The 19,083-nt window shown below is 39.2% G+C and overlaps 1 protein-coding gene and 1 pseudogene across 1 annotated transcript in view; one reads left to right on the forward strand and one right to left on the reverse strand.

Moving 5' to 3' along the window:
* Positions 1-19,083, reverse strand: part of CCDC141 (coiled-coil domain containing 141) — a 219,016-nt gene that overhangs the window by 163,328 nt on the left and 36,605 nt on the right. The gene's annotated exons all lie outside the window — the stretch shown is intronic.
* LOC112636414 lies at positions 8,298-15,100 on the forward strand (annotated as a pseudogene).

Here is a 19,083-nt window from a genome sequence, read left to right on the forward strand (position 1 = left end):
TGAAAACCAATCATGCCTTCCCAACAGTCCCCCAAAGTCTTAACTCATTTCAGCATTAACTCAAAAGTCCACAGTCCAAAGTCTCATCCCTTACGCCTATGAGCCTGTAAAATCAAAAGCAAGTTAGTTACTTCCTAGACACAACGGGAGTACAGGCATTGGGTAAATACAGCTATTCCAAATAGGAGAAACTGGCCAAAACAAAGGGGCTACAGGCCCCATTCAAGTCCGAAATCTAGGAGAGTGGTCAAATCTTAAAGCTCCAAAATGATCTTTCTTAACTCCATGTCTCACATCTGGGTCATGCTGATGCAAGAGGTGGGTTCCCATGGACTTGGGCAGATCTGCCCCTGTGACTTCACAGGGTAGAACCTCCCTCCTGGCTGCTTTCACTGCCTGGAGTTGTCTGTGACTTTTCCAGCTTCTATTTGCAAGCTGTCAGTGGATCTCTCATTCTGGGGTCTGGAGGACAGTGGGCCTCTTCTCACAGCTCCACTAGGCAATGCCCCAGTAGGTATTCTGTTTGGGGGTTCCAGTCCCACATTTCCCTTCTGCACTGCCCTAGTAGTGACCTCCATAAGGGCCCTGCCCCTGCAGCAAATTTCTGCATAGGCATCCAGGCATTTCCATACATCTGCTGAAATCTAGGCAGAGGGTCCCAAAGCCCAGTTTTTGACTTCTGTGTACCCACAGGCTTGACGCCGTGTGGAAGCTGCCAAGGCTTGAGGTTTGCACCTTCTGAAGCTACAGCCCAAGCTCTGCGTTGGCCCCTTTCAGCCATGGCTGGAGTGGCTGGGTGGCAGGGCACCAAGTCCCTAGGCTGCACACAGCACAGGGACCCTGGGCCTGGCCCCAAAACCAATTTTTCCTCCTAGGCCTTGGCCTGTGATGGGAGGGGCTGCTGTGAAGACCTCTCACATGCCCTGGAGACATTTTCACCATTTTCTTGGGGATTAGCTCCTTGTTACTTAGGCAAATTTCTGCAGCCAACTTGAATTTCTTCTCAGAAAATGGGATTTTCTTTTCTGTCGCAGTGTCAGGCTGCAAATTTTCCAAACTTTTATGCTCTGCTTCCCTTATAAAACTGAATGCCTTTAACAACACCCAGTCACCTCTTGAATGCTTTGCTACTTAAAAATTTATTCCGCCATATGTCCTAAATCATCTCTCTCAAGTTCAAAGCCCCATGGATATCTAGGGCAGGGGCAAAATGTCACCAGTTCTGTGCTCAAACATAACAAGGGTCACCTTTGCTCCAGCTCCCAACAAGTTCCTTATTTCCATCTCAGACCACTTCAGCCTGGACTTTATTGTCCATATTGCTATCAGCATTTTGGGCAAAGCCATTCAATTAGTCTCTAGGAAGTTCCAAACTTTCCCACATTTTCCTGTCTTCTGAGCCCTCCGAACTGTTTCAACCCCTGTCTATTACCCAGTTCCAAAGTCACTTCCACATTTCAGGTATCTTTTCAGCAGTGTCCCACTCTACTGGTACCAATTTACTGTATTAGTCCATTTTCATGCTGCTGATTAAGACATACCTGAGACTGGGAAATTTAAGAGGTTTAATGGAGAACTCACAGTTCCACCTGTTTGGAGAAGCCTCCCAATCAAGGCAGAAGGCAAGGAGGACCAAGTCACATCTTACATGGATAGCAGCAGGTAAAGAGAGTGCTTGTTGTAGGGAAACTCCAATTTTTAAAACCATCAGATCTCATAAGACTTATTCACTATCGCGAGAACAGCACAGGAAAGGCCCGCTAGCATGACTCAATTACCTCCCACCAGGTCCCTCCCACAACACATGGGAATTCAAGATGAGATTTGGGTGAGGACAAAACCAAACCATATCAAGTTGACAGATACATTTACTAATGTAAAAATCCTTTATTGGTACATTTTGTCACCAAGGTTCTCTTATACTTAATAAAGAAAAAAATAAAATTTATAATGCAACAAAACAAAAAATCTAGATCATAGACTGATAATTTCACAGCTGCCTCAAAAAAGGTCTCAAGCGCATTGGGTAGAAATGGCAATGAATATCCACTAAGAGATAGATGAGTATGTGCCAGCTCTGTTTTCTTTGCTATTTAGGATAAACAGATAACCGAGTGTCTACATTGACAAGAGAGTTTGACCAAAAGTGTATATTTTCTTACCTAGCTATTCGAGAGCATAATAACTGGACATTTCATTCTTGTGTGACAAGTTTGAGACCATAGTAAGGGCTGGTTAATTTTGTTTTGTGCATATTTTTCATTTTATACCCTTTAACATTAAAATAGGTTAACCTGGCCTCAATCTCCACTTATAATGGTGTTAGTTCAAGAGTATATAAGATGAAAACATGATATTAAAAGTTTTAAATTTTAACTTTTTTCATATGACAAAGAATGTGGTAAGAACTGAAATATAAATGCCATGAAATTTTAAAATTCTCTCTCTTTTTTTTTTTTTTTTTTTTTGAGATGGAATCTTACTCTGTCGCCCAGGCTGGAGTGCAGTGGCTCGATCTTCACTCACTGCAACTTCTGCTTCCCAGATTCTTCTGCCTCAGCCTTCCGAGAAGCTGGGATTACAAGCATGTGCCACCATGCCTGGCTAATTTTTGTATTTTTAGTAGAGATGGGGTTTCAGCATGTTGGCCAGGCTGGTCTCAAACTTCTGACGTCAGGTGATCCATCCACCTTGGCCTCCCAAAGTGCTGGGATTAGAGTGAGCCACTGCACCCAGTCAAAATTGGAAAATTCTATGGCAGTGATACAGGGAAGAATAAGAAATAATAGACTATGAATTCATTCTAGGGAAAATCAGGTAAACATGTAACTTTCCAGTAATATTTCTCAGATTTGGCACAAAGGTGCTAAAATAAATTCAAAAATGGGCTATTTCTATATCTAATAGGGTTGCCTTTGGAACCTCTTAGCCTTGTTAAACACATAAAATAAGCTCCTCTTAATATTTTTCTTTTCCCACTCAAATGACAATTTATAAATCAGTGATATAAAGGCTTTAGGGAGAGCGATTTAAAGAACTATGATTACGGCTCCCAATATTTCGTTGGGACTCTCCCATGACCTCCGCTGTGAACCACAAAATGTTCTATTCATTGCAGATCTAAGGCCAGAACATTCTTGCAGAACCCTCTGGATTTAATTTGGTACAAATTACACTTGGGATTTTCTCCAAGAAAGTCAGCAGACATTCTGCTTTGGGAATCTGTAGAAAACTGTCTGATTCAAGTTTCCTTGGAATTATAGATCACTCTTAAGCTGCTAGGATCAGAGGCCAGGTATGGCCCAATGCTTCCCAAGACCTATCAAACATCATCTGAAATACTGGAGGAGACAGGGACTCAAACAGAGTGAACTAGACAGGATTTAAAGAGCAGGGATATTTCTAGCAAATCCAAAATCTCAGGAGTGACCAGTTAAAATGTGTCTCCTATGAGATTCTGGAAATAGAACATGATCTTGAACCCAAAGGCAGAATTCACCCTGGCAGGTTTTTGATGTGGAGTAATTGTGTCTCCGTGATACTTCTTCAGCCTTGGTAAAGGTGTTAGGAAGGCCTTGTGGTTCTTTTAGTGGTCCAGATTTCTGTTTGCCCATGTGCCACATCATCCTGTGGGCCAGGCCTTCCCTTGTGAATCTGGGGATTGCTCATATGCTGTCAGCACTCAGGAAATACTATTTTATTTTATTGTCCATTGCTGAGCCTCCATGGAAGCTACTTCTTTCTTTTCTCTTCCCCTATAGAGCAGTATCTATCAGTTAGTCAGCCTGAAACAGAAACACAAGTGAGGTACTAATGGAGACAGCTACAGGGCATGATACCCCAGCATGCCGATGATAATGATTTCAGATCTGGGAAGGGGAAACAGAGACCTAAGTTATCTCACTCACATTTACGGCTCCAGCACTGGTTCTGAGACATTTTTAGTTGTTATGTGTGTGTGGTAGTGATTGGAGGGGCTTGAGGAAGGATTGTCCCACCAAATAGCACCCCTCCTGAGAAACACAGAATGCCCTGCACACAGCGGAGGCTCAATAAATGTTTGTGGTAGAAGTGTGGGAAAGGTCTAAGAGGTTTCTTTCGCTTTCTCTTGAAAATTATTTTATTTTGTCTCACAAGCTGTTAGAGAAGACGTTCCAATCTGACATCAACTTTAGGAAGTTGTAACAAAACTGGCACCCAGCACTGATTCTAGAGTGGTGGGGCTCTCTTAAGTTTAGAACAGAGTCTTCTATAGGTATTAGAAGTCTTTTTAGACCAGATCAAAATTTTCCTCCTCATTCCCCAGAATGCCATGATTCCCAGTTTTCCAATGGTGGGAAAACCCTTGATAACAACCTCGAAGTCTTCTCTCTCTCTCTCTCACTTCCTGTTTAAAGCTATAGAATTCTTTTAGCAATTTCATAAGATTTGTGTACTATGGAATTTAAACCAGGCAAACCTGAGGATATGATTTTGAACGCTGAAAATGAGCCTGGTGCTCCTGCCTTTAACCCATCCCCTCAAGTGACCTCTCTCCATTGCTGTTGGCTGTAGATGGATTTCTTGTCTAAATGGAGAGAAGCAGCTCTTCCCCATGGATGACCATCAAAAACCATAAGGTATGGAAAGACAACTTCATATCTGAAAACACACTTAAAAGCAGGAGAAATCTCATTTTTGCATGTCTTATTTATAAATTCAGTAATAATATTGCAATATAAATAAAATATTTGTATATTGATTTCTAGTTTAAAAATTTATATAGTATTCTACAGCACTTATAACATTCTCAACCAACAGGGAGCCATAGAAAGTACTTCACTAGAATGGAAAGGGTGCTCTTTATCCTCTATTAAAGCTAAAACCAAACTGCCCTTGTTCAAATAAAATAATACTCTCAATGACCCTTACAGTTCAGCGAAGATAATACCAAATGGAAGCTGAAGTTATTCATGAATGTATTCACGCATTCATTGTCTCAGTTATTCAGCAAGCATTTTTCAAGACTTCTTAAGTATAATAGTACACATTGTGGTAACAAATATAAAAGATTGAGGAGGAGTCTGCTATTGTATTGTTTTCATTTCCTCCGTGCTTCAGTTTTTTTTTTTTTCTTAATACCCATCCACTTCTCTACTCACTCCTGAACAGTTTCTGTCCCCATCATCTTAGTGAAATATTCTTGTATAGGTCTATACGACCTCATTTTGGTCAACACCAGCAATCTTTATTTAATTACCTCTTCATGATTAATACTGCTGCATGCTCCATTAAAATTTTTTTTTCTTCCACTGACTACCAGTGCACTCTGATTTTTCTTCTGTGCTTCTGTTCTCTTTTACAGATTCACTTTCTCTTCCTATTCTTAAACATCTAGGTGTTTCAGGATATCATAGTCTTTGATGTTTTCTTCTCAAGCAAGTATCAATGATGGGTCTGAGGAGCATGTATCAAAATCATATGGACGACTTTTTCAAACTATAGTTAACTTACTCCAGAAATGCTAATGTGACTCTGAGAGCTGAGGACAAGTGATTCTAAAGTTTGAATAGACTATCACAGCAAGTCGTGAACATTGATTGGATTGCATCTCCGTACAGTCCAATAGGGATGGCGGAGAAAGTATAGCAGTCATTATTCAACACCCTCTTTCCAAGTGAACACATCAGCTCTTATATCTGCAACCACTGTCTACTAACTTATTTCGCCTGATTTTCTGTATTGAAAATCTCCACTCAAATTTTCCACAACTACCTCAAACTCAAACCATCTACAAACAGATCATACCTTCTATATTTACACTGAAACTCACCTGGCTGTCAGGAGCAAAAACACAGACGGGTACCTTCATTCTTTCCTGTGCATCTCCTCCAACTCCAAGATTTAATCAGTCACCAGGGCCCACTGAGTCAACTCCTACATATCATTTGAACCCTTTCCTTTCTCTATTTCCATCCCCGTACCTCAGTTTCATCTTTCAACACTTCTCACCCGAATTCCTACAACAGCCTTTCAACTTGCTCTCCTGCCTCTAGGCTCACCCTCACCCAATCCATTATCTACCCATATGCCATATAGAACTTTCTAAATCAGAAGTATGAGCATGTCACTCAGCAACTCACGAATCTTTCCATGCTTCCAATTGATTTTAAGATAAAAAATTAAAGTCCAAGCATACCAAATAAGATTCTCAGTGCTTGATTCTTTTTCTAGTCCTATCCCTCTTGGCTCAATCCCTAACACTGTTCTCTAGCCTTCTGAAATTCTTGTGGTTCCCTGACTCTCCTATGGTCTATGATCTATTTCTCAGCCTAGAATTCTCTTCCTTTTGGCCTCTCACTCTCCCTTCTTTCCTCCGTGACTCACCTATCCTTGAACAACTCTTCATCATCCTTTGCAACACTATTCAGAAGTTGTCTCAGCAAACCTTCCCTGCCCCTCATCCTCCTCTCCTACTTGGGTCAAGGGTATTAGACCCTTTAAAGCACTTTCCACCATTATAGCCATTATTATAATGCATTCATTTTTTGCTTTTCTGATTATAAAAGTAATGTAAGTTCGTATTTTTAAATGGAGAAATACAAGAAAACCGTAAAAAATAAAAATTGCCCATAATTCCACTGCTCAGAGATTCACCACCTCCCTGCCACCACACACACAATTAGAATCACATGGTATAGATCACCGATCAACAAACTATAGCCTATGGTCCAAATCTGTCCTGCCATCTGTTTTTGTATGGCCTGTAAGGTAAGAATGGCTTTTGCATTTTTAAGTGGTTGAAAACAAAACTCAAAAAAGAGTATTTCATGACACATAATAATTATATGAAACTCAAATTTCAATGTCCATAATAAAGTTTTGTTTTGGAACACAACTATGTCTACTGGTTAACATACTGTCCACAGCTACTATCACAATGCAACAGCCTAGTCTAAATAGTTGCAACTCACAAAGTAATATGATTCTAAAATACTTACCTAAAATAATTTAAAATGTAGATAAAATATCCTAAAATATTCACCATCTGACCCTCTTACAGAAAAAGTTTGTTGACTTCTGGTATAGAGAGCTGTGTGTTGCTGTTCAGCTTAAAATAGTATTATGAGTCCTTTGTTTTCAATATTTTGTAGAAATAATTTTTTTTTTTTTTTTTGAGATGGAGTCTTGCTCTGTCACCCAGGCTAGAGTGCAGTGGCGTGATCTCGGCTCACTGCAACCTCTGCCTCCCAGGTTCAAGGGATTCTCCTGCCTCAGTCTCCCAAGTAGCTGGGACTACAGGCGTGTGCCACAACATCCGGCTTTTTATTTTTAGTAGAGATGGGGTTTCACCATCTTGGCCAGGCTGGTCTCGAACTCCTGACCTTGTGATCTGCCCTCCTCAGCCTCCCAAAGTACTGGGATTACAGGCATGAGCCACCGCGCCCAGCCAAAATAATATTTTTAATGGCTATCTAAACTCCCATCACATGGGATGCCATAATTTATGTAACTATTCCCCTATTGTTAAATTTTAAATCTGCTTTCCATTTATAACTATTATAAATAACGTTGAGCTGAGTCAATTACAATAATCCTCATTTAATTTGACTTCTGGGTCCTTCATACAAATCTTTGTAGACCTCTCTTGTGTTCATAAAATAAATTTCTAAAAGTGAAATGACTGGGTTAAGGATTATCCACAAGGCTTGATGCAATTACTTCATTGTCCTCCAGAAAGTTTGTACCAATTGACTAGCAATATCATAATAGATTAAAATTGTTTACTTATCTGACTTCCCCACTAACCCTTGAAAGAAACTGTTTTTCATTCCTTGTGTGTAACGCAGTGTGTAATGTAGAAAGTACACAACAGATGCATGAGGAGTGAATAGCCAGGCCTGGGTGATGCTCATTTGCCCAGGTCCATTTCAAGCATGGCAGAGCAGTTTTTCTCAATCTTGAGAGCACAGGAACTCAGAGAACAAGCTATGAATCCCCAGTTTGAGAAAACATGAAAAAAGTCAAACACTGCCATTCCTTTGGCACCAACGAAATGAAAATACAAGTACAAGTGTAAGCAATGAAATTTGGTGACTTATATTAAATATTTTTAAACAATCAAAATTTGAGATTATTTTAGGTACTTATGCATCTCTGAGAGTATATTTGTGAACTCTTAGGGACATGAGATGCACAATTTGAGAAACAGCTCAACAGAGGAAATGAAGAAAGGAGTGGAGCCTTGGGAGTAACACCTAAATGTGCTGATGTGCAGCTGCAGTGTCAGCAACCAACACCAGAGATCATCTATGCCAATGAACTGTGGAGTCAATATATTCCAACTGGCCAGAAACCACTTCTGCCTTTCCAGACTTATGATTGCAGTATTTGTGGAAGGTATGAAGAGAATAACAACTTAAAAAATCATAAAGTTGAACCAAAAAGATCAGAGGAGGAGGAGTTAAAAAGAGATGGAGGGCTGCGCTAGATAGCAGAGCATCTGGAAATCAGAGAACCCTGGGGAGCACAGGCAAGAATGGCAGGATTAACAGAGCCAGGAAGACACAGGACATTACAGAGTTTGATGTAAGAAAGTGGAGACCAGCTCTTTTTTATGGCACCTTGGAGGCAATCAGCTGCTTCTTGAAGCAGTTGAATATCTCCTTCTCAGTCACCGGCTGTCAGAAATTCACTGAAGTCACTAATGAATGCAAAGTTCTTTTTTTTTTTTTTTTTTTGGAGACAGAGTCTCACTCCATCAACCAGGCTGGAGTGCAGTAGTATGATCTTGGCTCATTGCAACCTCCGCCTCCTGGGTTTAAGTGATTCTCCTGCCTCAGCCTCTTGAGTAGCTGGGATTACAGGTGTGCACCACCACACCTGGCTAATTTTTGTATTTTTATGAGAGACGGGGTTTCAGCATGTTGGCCAGGCTGGTCTCTAACTCTTGATCTCAACTGATCCACCCTCTCAGCTTCCCAAAGTGTTGGGATTACAAGCATAAGCCACTACTCCTGGCCAAAGTTCATACTTTTTATGAGAAGCACATGGCCACAGAAGTAGCTGCTGATGCTCTGGGTGAAGAATGGAAGGATTATGTGGTCCAAATCAGTGGTAGGAATAAGAAAGTTTTCCTGTGAAGCAGGATGTCTTGGCCCATGACCATATCCACCTGCTACTGAGTACAGGGCATTCCTGTTATACACCCAGAAGAACTGGAGAAGGAAAGTGTAAAGTTGTTCAGGATTGCATTGTGGATGCCAATCTAAATGTTCTTGACTAACTTATTGTAAAAAAGGGAGAGAAGGATATTCCTTGACTGACTGTCACTATGATGCCTCATCACATGGGGCCCAAAAGAGCTAGCAGAATCTGCAAACTTTTCAATCTCTCTAAAAAAGATGATGTCCAACAATATGTGGTAAGAAAGGCCTTTAACAAAGAAGGTAAGCCTAGGACCAAAACACCCAAGATTCGGCATCTTGTTACTCCAAATGTCTCACAACACAAATGCTGCTATGTTGCTCTGCAGAAACAGTATACTACAGAACATGCTAAACCTTTGGCTAAAAGAATGAAGGAGGCCAAAGAAATATGCCAGGAGCAGATAACCAAGAAACGCAGCCTGTGCCTACTTCTGAGTCCAGTCTATAATAATATATTTTGAGTAATGAGTAAATAAAATCAGACTACTCTCCCAAAAAAGAAGGTTGGGACCAGAAAGGACACTGTAATGAATGGGGTAAAGTTCCCAGGAAACATCACAAATACATCAAAATAATACCTCTCACAAATAGAGTAGGACTGATATTCTTTTTGTGAACTCAAAATAGTTGTAAAAGATATTCTGCCAGAAACATAAGTAAACAGTCGAGCAATTACTCATATAACTTGATGGATGTGTTGAGTCAATCTGGAAAACGGGACAAAGATCTGTTTTGCCCAGTGGTTGTTTTTGTATGGAATTAACCTTATATATTCACTTATATTAACTTCTCAAAATAAAATTGAAAAGTTTTCTTCTCATGAAAAGGAGACAATTTTGGTCATGAAGAAAATGTTGACATAACATTATCTTTCATGTATAAAGATTATGTTTTCCAGCAGAAAAAAAATCATGCACATCGAGTTGTTTCTCCAGTGGTGGAGATGAATTTGCCTTGCGTGGCCACATTGTAAAATAAATCTCCTTTCAAAGCATGGCATGCAGCGTAACATAGTGATTAAGAACCAGACCCTGGAGTCCACATTCTGGCTCCACCAGGTAGGAGCTCTGCACATTTTATAAATTACTTTTTCTCACTAGGCCTCAGCCTGTTATAAAATACCAACACTAGGCCGGGCACGGGGGCTCATGCCTCTAATCCCAGTAATCCCAGCACTTTGGGAGGCCGAGGCGGGCAGATCACAAGAAGATCAAGACCATCCTGGCTAACACAGCGAAACCCCGTCTCTACTAAAATGCAAAAAATTAGCTGGGCATAGTGGCAGGCGCCTGTAGTCCTAGCTACTCGGGAGGCTGAGGCAGGAGAATGGTGTGAACCTGGGAGGCGGTGGTTGCAGTGAGCCGAGATCGTGCCACTGCACTCCAGCCTGGGCAACAGAGCGAGACTCTGTCTCAAAATAAATAAATAAATAAATAAATAAATAAATAAATAAATAAATAAAATACCAACACTAATAGTAACTATCTTATAAGATTTTGTGAAGATTAAATGAAGTAATCCATGGAAGCTCTTAGTAAAGTGCCTCAAATATAGTAAGTATGCAATAAATATTAGCTATTATTTTAATTACGTTTATCGTTTTGTATACCTTCTTACTACTATTATTATTGTGTATTTATCAAACCACTTGTAGAGAATATATTGAAGTCACAGTAGTAATAAACTAAGTGACACCATACCCACAAGAGGAAACAAAAACCTATTTCTGATTTGAAGTGTCTACGTGGAATGCTAATCATGATAGCTTGCAATGACAAGTTCAGAAATGATGAAAGTTCAAAACATAAGATATTTTAATCTGAATCCAAATAACAATGATTTACTTTCAAGAAACATGTATGTTAGAATATGTTTTTAAAATAATTGCTTTTTTCAGAATAAAAACGCAATCATTCATTTTGTTCTTAAACTTCATACTAATTCTCTATGGTGAAATGATTTATTTTTTGTATATGAAAACAAGTAATTGTATCACATATGCTGATGAGGTGGAGAGTACAAACATCTACTACTTAAAACTGAATGAAGAAATGTAGTAAACTTAGCAAAAGTCTACCTTGTATAAAGTTCAAGTCTTAGCATTTGGGGCTTCATAGTAAATCCAATTTCCTCATCAAATTTGGTCCACTGGTTTCTGAAATCCATGTTAAAATAAGAATGAAATGTTGCATTCTGGGATTTGCAGTTCCCTTGGGCTGAAGACTGCATTAATGATTAGGGAGATACTGATAAATTCCTCTCTATGCATCCTTGGGGCATCCCTCACTAAAAGAAAATGAACATATGTGAGAGCAAACATATGCTTATATTCATCTTCTGCTACTTCTTCTAATGCTAATAATTGTTCTAATACATTTGTTTCAAAAAATCATACAACGCATACAAATGACCAATTTTGAAGAATAATAGTCGTTTCCTGACAGGTAAATTATATGTGAAAATTGTTCGTGGAACTGTTATCCATGGTATGTGATAGAATGGTATTTGAATTAATAAATATTTTATTGTCAATTTGATTCTAATTCTACTGCCAACCATTTCTGTAATTAATTATTTCAGAGTCAAGATGAAGATGCCATCTGAAATTTCTATTCTATGAATGACATCTGGATATTGATTTCCTGAAATTTTCTTGAAACTACATCTTGTCCTCTCTATTAAGTATCTAAAATGTTTCCTAAATAAAGAACATTAAAAACTTTTTTTTTTTTTTTTTTTGAGATGGAGTTTTGCTATGTTTCCCAGCCTGGAGTGCAGTGGCACGATCTTGGCTAAGTGCAACCTCCGCTTCCCAGGTTCAAGCCATCCTCCTGCCTCTGCCCCACCTAATAGCTGGGATTATAGGCACGTGACACTGTGCCTGGCTAACTTTTGTATTTTTTGGAGAGATGGGATTTTGCCATGTTGACCAGGCTGGTCTCGACCTCCTGACCTCAGGTTATCCACCTGCCTTGGCCTCCCAAAGTGCTGGTATTACAGGCATGAGACACCACACCCGGCCTAAAGACTAAGTTCTTAAAAGTCACAAAATTTTTTTGACTTCTTGAGAGCTCTTAAATCACCAAACTTACAATTTAGGGAAGACTTTAGGAATGCTCTATTCAAACCTAATATGAACAAATTTCTTTAAATATTTTCAACTACACACGACTAATTGACAGTGATTTCCCTCCAATTAGACTACCTGTAATGAAAAATATTCAAGTAAATGGATCTAAACTATTCCACAAGAACTTATTCATAGATTTTCTTATACTTGTGAACATTATTTGGAGAATTTTTTAAAAAAAGGTTTAGAAAATTATTAAACAATGTAACACACTGACATTATTTAAATAGTTTTAAAATACATTATAATGTATATATTACAGGAGAAAAAGACAGAGCAAATTAATTCAAAGATGAGATGCATTTAGAGATTATTTACATATATAATTCATCTATTAAAAAAATAAAAAAGTAACATTGCAAAGAACAGGCATATTACATTATTAAAAATCTTCTAACCAGAAGTGACAAATAACACTACAAGACATGTGGAACCTGTGCTTCACCATCCTCTGCCTGCTTCAACACTGTGTTTGTGCTTCTTTCTTGCTTTTCTTTTCTTTTTGAGACAGAGTCTCACTCTGTCACCCAGGCTGGAGTGCAGTGGTGCGATCTCAGTTCACTGCAACCTCTACTTCCCCCAACCCCCCCCTAGCTGGGACTACAGGCATGTGCCACCATGCCTGCTAATGTTTGTATTTTTTTTGTAGAGATGGGGGTTTTACCGTGTTGGTCAGGCTGGTCTCAAACTCCTGACCTCAAGTGATCCACCCACCTCAGCCTCCCAAAGTGCTGGGATTGTAGGCATGAGCCACCATGCCCAGTGGTATTGGTGTTTCTTAACGTAAGCTATGCCTCTGGATACTCTGTACCTCCCTACCTTCTAAATCACACAGAACCTCATTTTCTTCTTCTCTGTCATTCCAGTGAAGATACACCTCCCACAGCCACAAAGAAGCCAGCCTAGCTCTCAGTCCAGGTACCAACTATCCAGGAGAATCATTACTTCCTCTCAGGCAGCTTCAAGGCTGAAACAATGGTCCATGACTTCTATCTCTCAATCAATTCCCTCATTGGAATTCTTCCCCACTTCCCCTGAACAAAGACTAGCTTGTTCATTTACATTTCGTTGGCAGATAATATTACTTGATATACCATTCAATTTGTTATTTTTATCTTAACATACATGGGGGTGGGGAGGAGAAAAAGAAATTAAGCAAACTGTGAATGTCCCTTTGTTCAGTGTTACCAGTTTCTGTTAACTATGTAAGATGTTGGTAGATGGCAAACAAACTCCCTGAGAACAAAAACAGTGGGAGTTTTCATATGAAAGTGTTCAGAGAGTGGTTCAATGATCCCTCTGCAAGACATTGTAGGAAATATCTGCATCCATCCAAGAGATTAACTAGATACCTTCTAAGGACCCATCTATTTCCATGGTTCAGTGATATAATAATTAATTAACTTATGCAACAGATATTGAGTATTTACCATTTGCAAGGCACAAGGAGTAGCTAAAATCTAGAAACTTTGCATGTGAAAAGTTTAACTTTTTTGTCTAACACATTTCATACAAGAGTTTAAAATTAGATCCAGGGTTGGCGAGAGGCATATAACATACTGAAATACAAGAATAAACCATTGTTTTCACTGTTGAAGAGATGCAATGTTTCCTCACTTGGGAGCATAAAATTTGCTTTTGCCATTAAAGACTGATTTTTCTTCGTACCTTAAACATATTAAACACTAATGGGGAAATTAAGCCACTTGTTGACTTTTTTCTTTCCCTTTTGCCAATAGAACAATGCTTTTCTTCTCTCTTAGTAAAACACTCCTTCCATGTGAGAAATCCATGACCCAGGATTTGGGGAAGGATCAACCTGCTTCTCCACCCACTGACAAGGGAAAGTAATGACACAGAGCCAGCTCCGTAAGAGTTGCCTTCCCCCTTATTATTGAGTTGATGGGCCCAAGGATGAAAACATGATTGATTCAAGGATGGAAAACGATCAAAGTCTGGAAAATCAGGTTCCACAGAATCTTTTCTGCTGAGGGTATCTGTAAAGATTCTATTCACTGGTTACAAATTTGGTAAGATGTGAGCTTGGTGTAGCTGACTGGCCATACCATCAGCCATGTGTAGACAGACTGTCCACGAGCTAGAGAGACAGAGACTTGACAATGTTACAGTATTCCCGTGTTCAGCCTGCTTCTAACTTGGTCTCCTACTTATGCAAATAAACACTGAGACCTAATCCACATTTTTCATGGCTTCTCCAAACTGAACTTAATAAACATGTGAAGTTAATTAAAATCTTTAAATCACCTCTGTTTATCAAAAGAGCTGCATCTGATAAACATCATTATTTAGCTGCTTTAAAATGCATGTTACTTTGGAACATGGTTTTTGAACAGAGTCAACTGTTGATTCCTGAAGATCAGCTCTGTTTCCCCAACATCCACCTTCTGACTGTCCATTCAGCACCTCTCTAGACATAAAATGTCTAAATGAGATTTTTATTTTAAATGGGCGAGGGTCAGAAACAAATAATTTTTTTAAAAAAATTTATGTCTAATAAGAGTCTTGGTTTTGACATCTATAATAAAACCTCAACTAATGAATGCAATAATACTATCTCTTCTTTTACCAAGCAAAAAGATTAAATGTTTTAAAACATTTCTTTCAAAACGTGTTTGAAATAAACATCATGCCATGATTGTCAAGTTTAACTTCAAATGATTTTTCCTGTCTCCATTATTTAACATATGTCTGAATTAACTACCAATATTATGTCCAGTTGTCATCACTTAGATTATCACAATCACACAGTGATGATAATTGATTCAGAAGTAGTACCAGAGAATACATTTTCTTAGTTTAGCTCATACAATCTCAGTGTAACAGTGTTCACAGGATGACTGATGTCATCTTCTGTGTTCTAAGATCTGTTATCTTCTTCAGAGCAGATATTTTATCAAAATGACTGAGCCCTAATTTTAAAATTAAAATGAACAGAACTGCTGAAAAGTCTGAGTAAATAGCTGGGCTTTAGGCTATATGTATCTCTTGTTTTAATAAATTGGTATTTTAGAGTATTTTGGTCAAAGAAAAATATACAAGCACACTGTTAGTCATACTGCCAGTCTTCGCTAACATTCGAGTTCAGCCATGCTCCTTCATTTATCAAATAGTTGAGGAGCCTCTACCATATGCCTGACTTTGCAAGACTTTCCAAGGACACAAAGAGACATATGACATGGCAGCTTGAGCAATGCAGGCTAATATAACCAATCTGCTCCCACAGCATTTGATAGGTGTCACGGACACTGACCAACTGAGCCTTTGTAAGACCTCTGTAGCCATTCCTTCCGACTCTCCCTCTGCAACTTGATGTTCCCAAACCTCACTCAGTAAACTGGCTGCACCAGTGCTACCTGGAGGAAATTCTGGAAAATACAGATCCCCAGGTTCCACTTCAGAGGATTCTGACTCAATAGGTCTGGAGTAAAAGCTGTGACTCTCTGCTTCTTTTAAAACTCCTCAGTTGACTGTAACACACAACCATATTTTAGAAGCACCGCTCCACATACATATTCTGTGGTGGAAAAATCAGGGCACCAATTCATAGGTAAGATATTGGGGCATTTGAAAAGCCTTAAGTTCCCCAAATATCTCTACCCATAGGACTATCAGGGTGCCTGAAAATCTCCCTCTTCACCATTGTTCTGTTAACTTTAGATGTTCTCTCTATAAAGTTCTGAATACAGAGCACAAATCAGATCACTCCTCAGCCTATCACTTGTCAATGATTATTCATCAGTCGTAAGATAAAGATAAACCTCCTTTTAGTTGCATACAAGGCCTTCTGCATTTCAGCCACTGCCTACTTGTCCATCCTATCTTTCTCATGACCCTTTTCCCAATCTTTTTATCTCTGGCACATGGGCCAACCATGCAAAACTACTTACTGCTCTCCTAATGCTGTGCATGGGGTTGGTCCTGGGACCTTGATACATGTTTTTCCTGTTGCTCAAGCTGTCTTCCCATCTCTAAAGTACCTGGCAAATCATCTCTGAGGAAGACTTTCTTGATTGTCTCCTATGCCCTCCTCTTCCTCATAACTATATTTTATATGGGTTTCTGCTGAAGCTGTTACAACTTCATTGGGCTTATTTGTTTAAATGCCCAACTTCTGATGTGTGAAACTTACTTTTAAATAGTTCTCCCCTCTGGGTGTCAAAGAGCCTTATTTTGTCATATTACCATGGTTGGTTTTCTGGTTCCTTTTCATTTGGGTAGGCTCTCTCAGAGGGAAGGTCTAGGGCTGAAGGCTGTTGTTCAGATTTTTTTGTCCCATGGGGTGTTCCCTTTTCCTATGTATTCTTCCCCTTTTCCTATGGATGTGGCTTCCTGTGAGCTGAACTGCAGTGATTGTTTTCTCTCTTCTGAATCTAGCCACCCAGCAAGTCTACCCGGCTCCAGGCTGGTAATGGGGTGGTCTGCACAGAGTCCCGTGATGTAAACCACCTATTGGTCTCTCAGCCTTAGATACCAGCACCTGTTCCTGTGGAAGTGGCAGGGGTGGGGATGGGGGGTGCAGTGGATTCCATGAGAGTTCTTAGCTTTAGTGGTTTAATGCTCTATTTTTGCGCTAGTCAGCCTGCCCAAAAAATCACATTAGTTCACCAGCAATGTATGCAAACCAACAAGAAATCCCTTTACCTGAAAAAGAATTCAGGAGGTTAGTTATTAAGCTAATCAGGGAGGGACAAGAGAAAGGTGAAGCCCAATGCAAGGAAATCCAAAACATGATACAAGAAGTGAAGGGAGAAATATTAAAGGAAATAGATAGTTTAAAGAAAAAACAATCAAACATTCAGGAAACTTTGGACACACTTTTAGAAATGTGAAATCCTCAGGAAAGTCACAAAATAGAATTGAACAAGTAGAAGAAAGAAATTCAGAGCTCGAAGACAAGGTCTTTAAATTAATCCTATCCAACAAAGACAAAGAAAAAAGAATAAGAAAATATGAACAAAGCCTCCAAGAAGTCTGGGATTATGTTAAATGACAAAACTTAAGAATAATCGGTGTTACTGAGGAAGAAGAAAATTCTAAAAGCTTGGAAAATATATTTGGGGGAATAATCGAGGAAAACTTCCCCAGCCTTGCTAGAGACCTAGACATCTAAATACAAGAAGCACAAAGAACATCCAGGAAATTCATTGCAAAAAGATGTTCACCTAGGCACGTTGTCATCAAATTATCCAAAGTTAAGACGAAGGAAAGAATCTTAAGAGCTGTGAGACAAAATCACCATGTACTCTATAAAGGAAATCTTACCAGATTAACAGCAGATTTATCAGCAGAAACCCTACAAGCTAGGAAGGATTGGGGTCCTGTCTTCAGCCTCCTCAAACAAAACAATTATCAGCCAAGAATTTTGTATCCAGCGAACCTAAGCCTTGTATATGAAGGAAAGATATAGTCTTTTTCAGACAAATAAATGCTGAGAGAATTCGCCATTACCAAGCCATCACTACAGGAACTGCTAAAAGAAGCTCTAAATCTTGAAACAAATCATGGAAACACAACAAAACAGAACCTCTTTAAAGCATAAATCACACAGGACCTATAAAACAAAACTACAAGTTAAAAAGCAAAAACAAAAAACAAACAAATCGAAGTACACAGGCAACAAAGAGCACAATGAATGCAACAATACCTCATATTTCAATACTAACATTGAATGTAAATGGCCTAAATGCTCCACTTAAAAGATACAGAACCAGCTGGGCATGGTGGCTCATGCCTGTAATCCCAGCACTTTGGGAGGCTGAGTTGGGTAGATCACAAGGTCAGGAGTTCAAGACCAGCCTGGCCAACATGGTGAAAACCTGTCTCTACTAAAGATACAAAAAATTAGCTGGGTGTGGTGGCACACACCTGCAATCCCAGCTACTCGGGAGGCTGAGGCAGGAAAATCGTTTGAACCTGGGAGGCACAGGTTGCAGTGAGCCGAGATTGCACCATTGCACTCCAGCCTGGGTGATAGGGTGAGACTCTGTCTCAAAAAAAAAAAAAAAAAAAAAAAAAGATACAGAACTGCAGAATGGACCAAAAAACTCACCAACCAACTATCTGCTGCCTTCAGGAGATTCGCCTAACACATAAGGACTCATGTAAACTTAAAGGGTTGGAAAAAGGCATTTCATGCAAATGGACACCAAAAATGAGCAGGGTTAGCTATTATTATATCAGACAAAACAAACTTTAAAGCAACAGCAGTTAAAAGAAACAAAGAAAGACATTATATAATGATAAAAGACCTTGTCCAACAGGAAAATATGACAATCCTAAACATACATGCATCTAACACTGGAGCTCCAAAATTTATAAAACAATTACTAATAGAGTTAGACAGAAACTGAGATAGACAGAAACACAATGGTGGGGGACTTCAATACCCCACTGACAACACATACTAGACAGGTCAAAAGAAACAATGGATTTAAACTATATCTTGGAACAAATGGACTTAACAGATATATACAGAACATTTCATCCAACAACCACAGAATACACATTCTATTCAACAGCATGTGGAACTTTCTCCAAAATAGACAATATGATAGGCCATAAAACGAGCCTTAATAAATTGAAGAAAATTGAAATTATATCAAGCACTCTCCCAGACAATAGTGGAATAAAACTGGAAATCAACTCCAAAAGGAACCTTCAAAACCATGCAAATACATGGGAATTAAGTGATCTTCTCTTGCATGAGTACTGGGTCAAAAATGAAATCAAGGTGGAGATTAAAAA

Source organism: Theropithecus gelada, chromosome 12, assembly GCF_003255815.1.
Source record: "Theropithecus gelada isolate Dixy chromosome 12, Tgel_1.0, whole genome shotgun sequence".
NCBI lineage: Eukaryota > Metazoa > Chordata > Mammalia > Primates > Cercopithecidae > Theropithecus > Theropithecus gelada.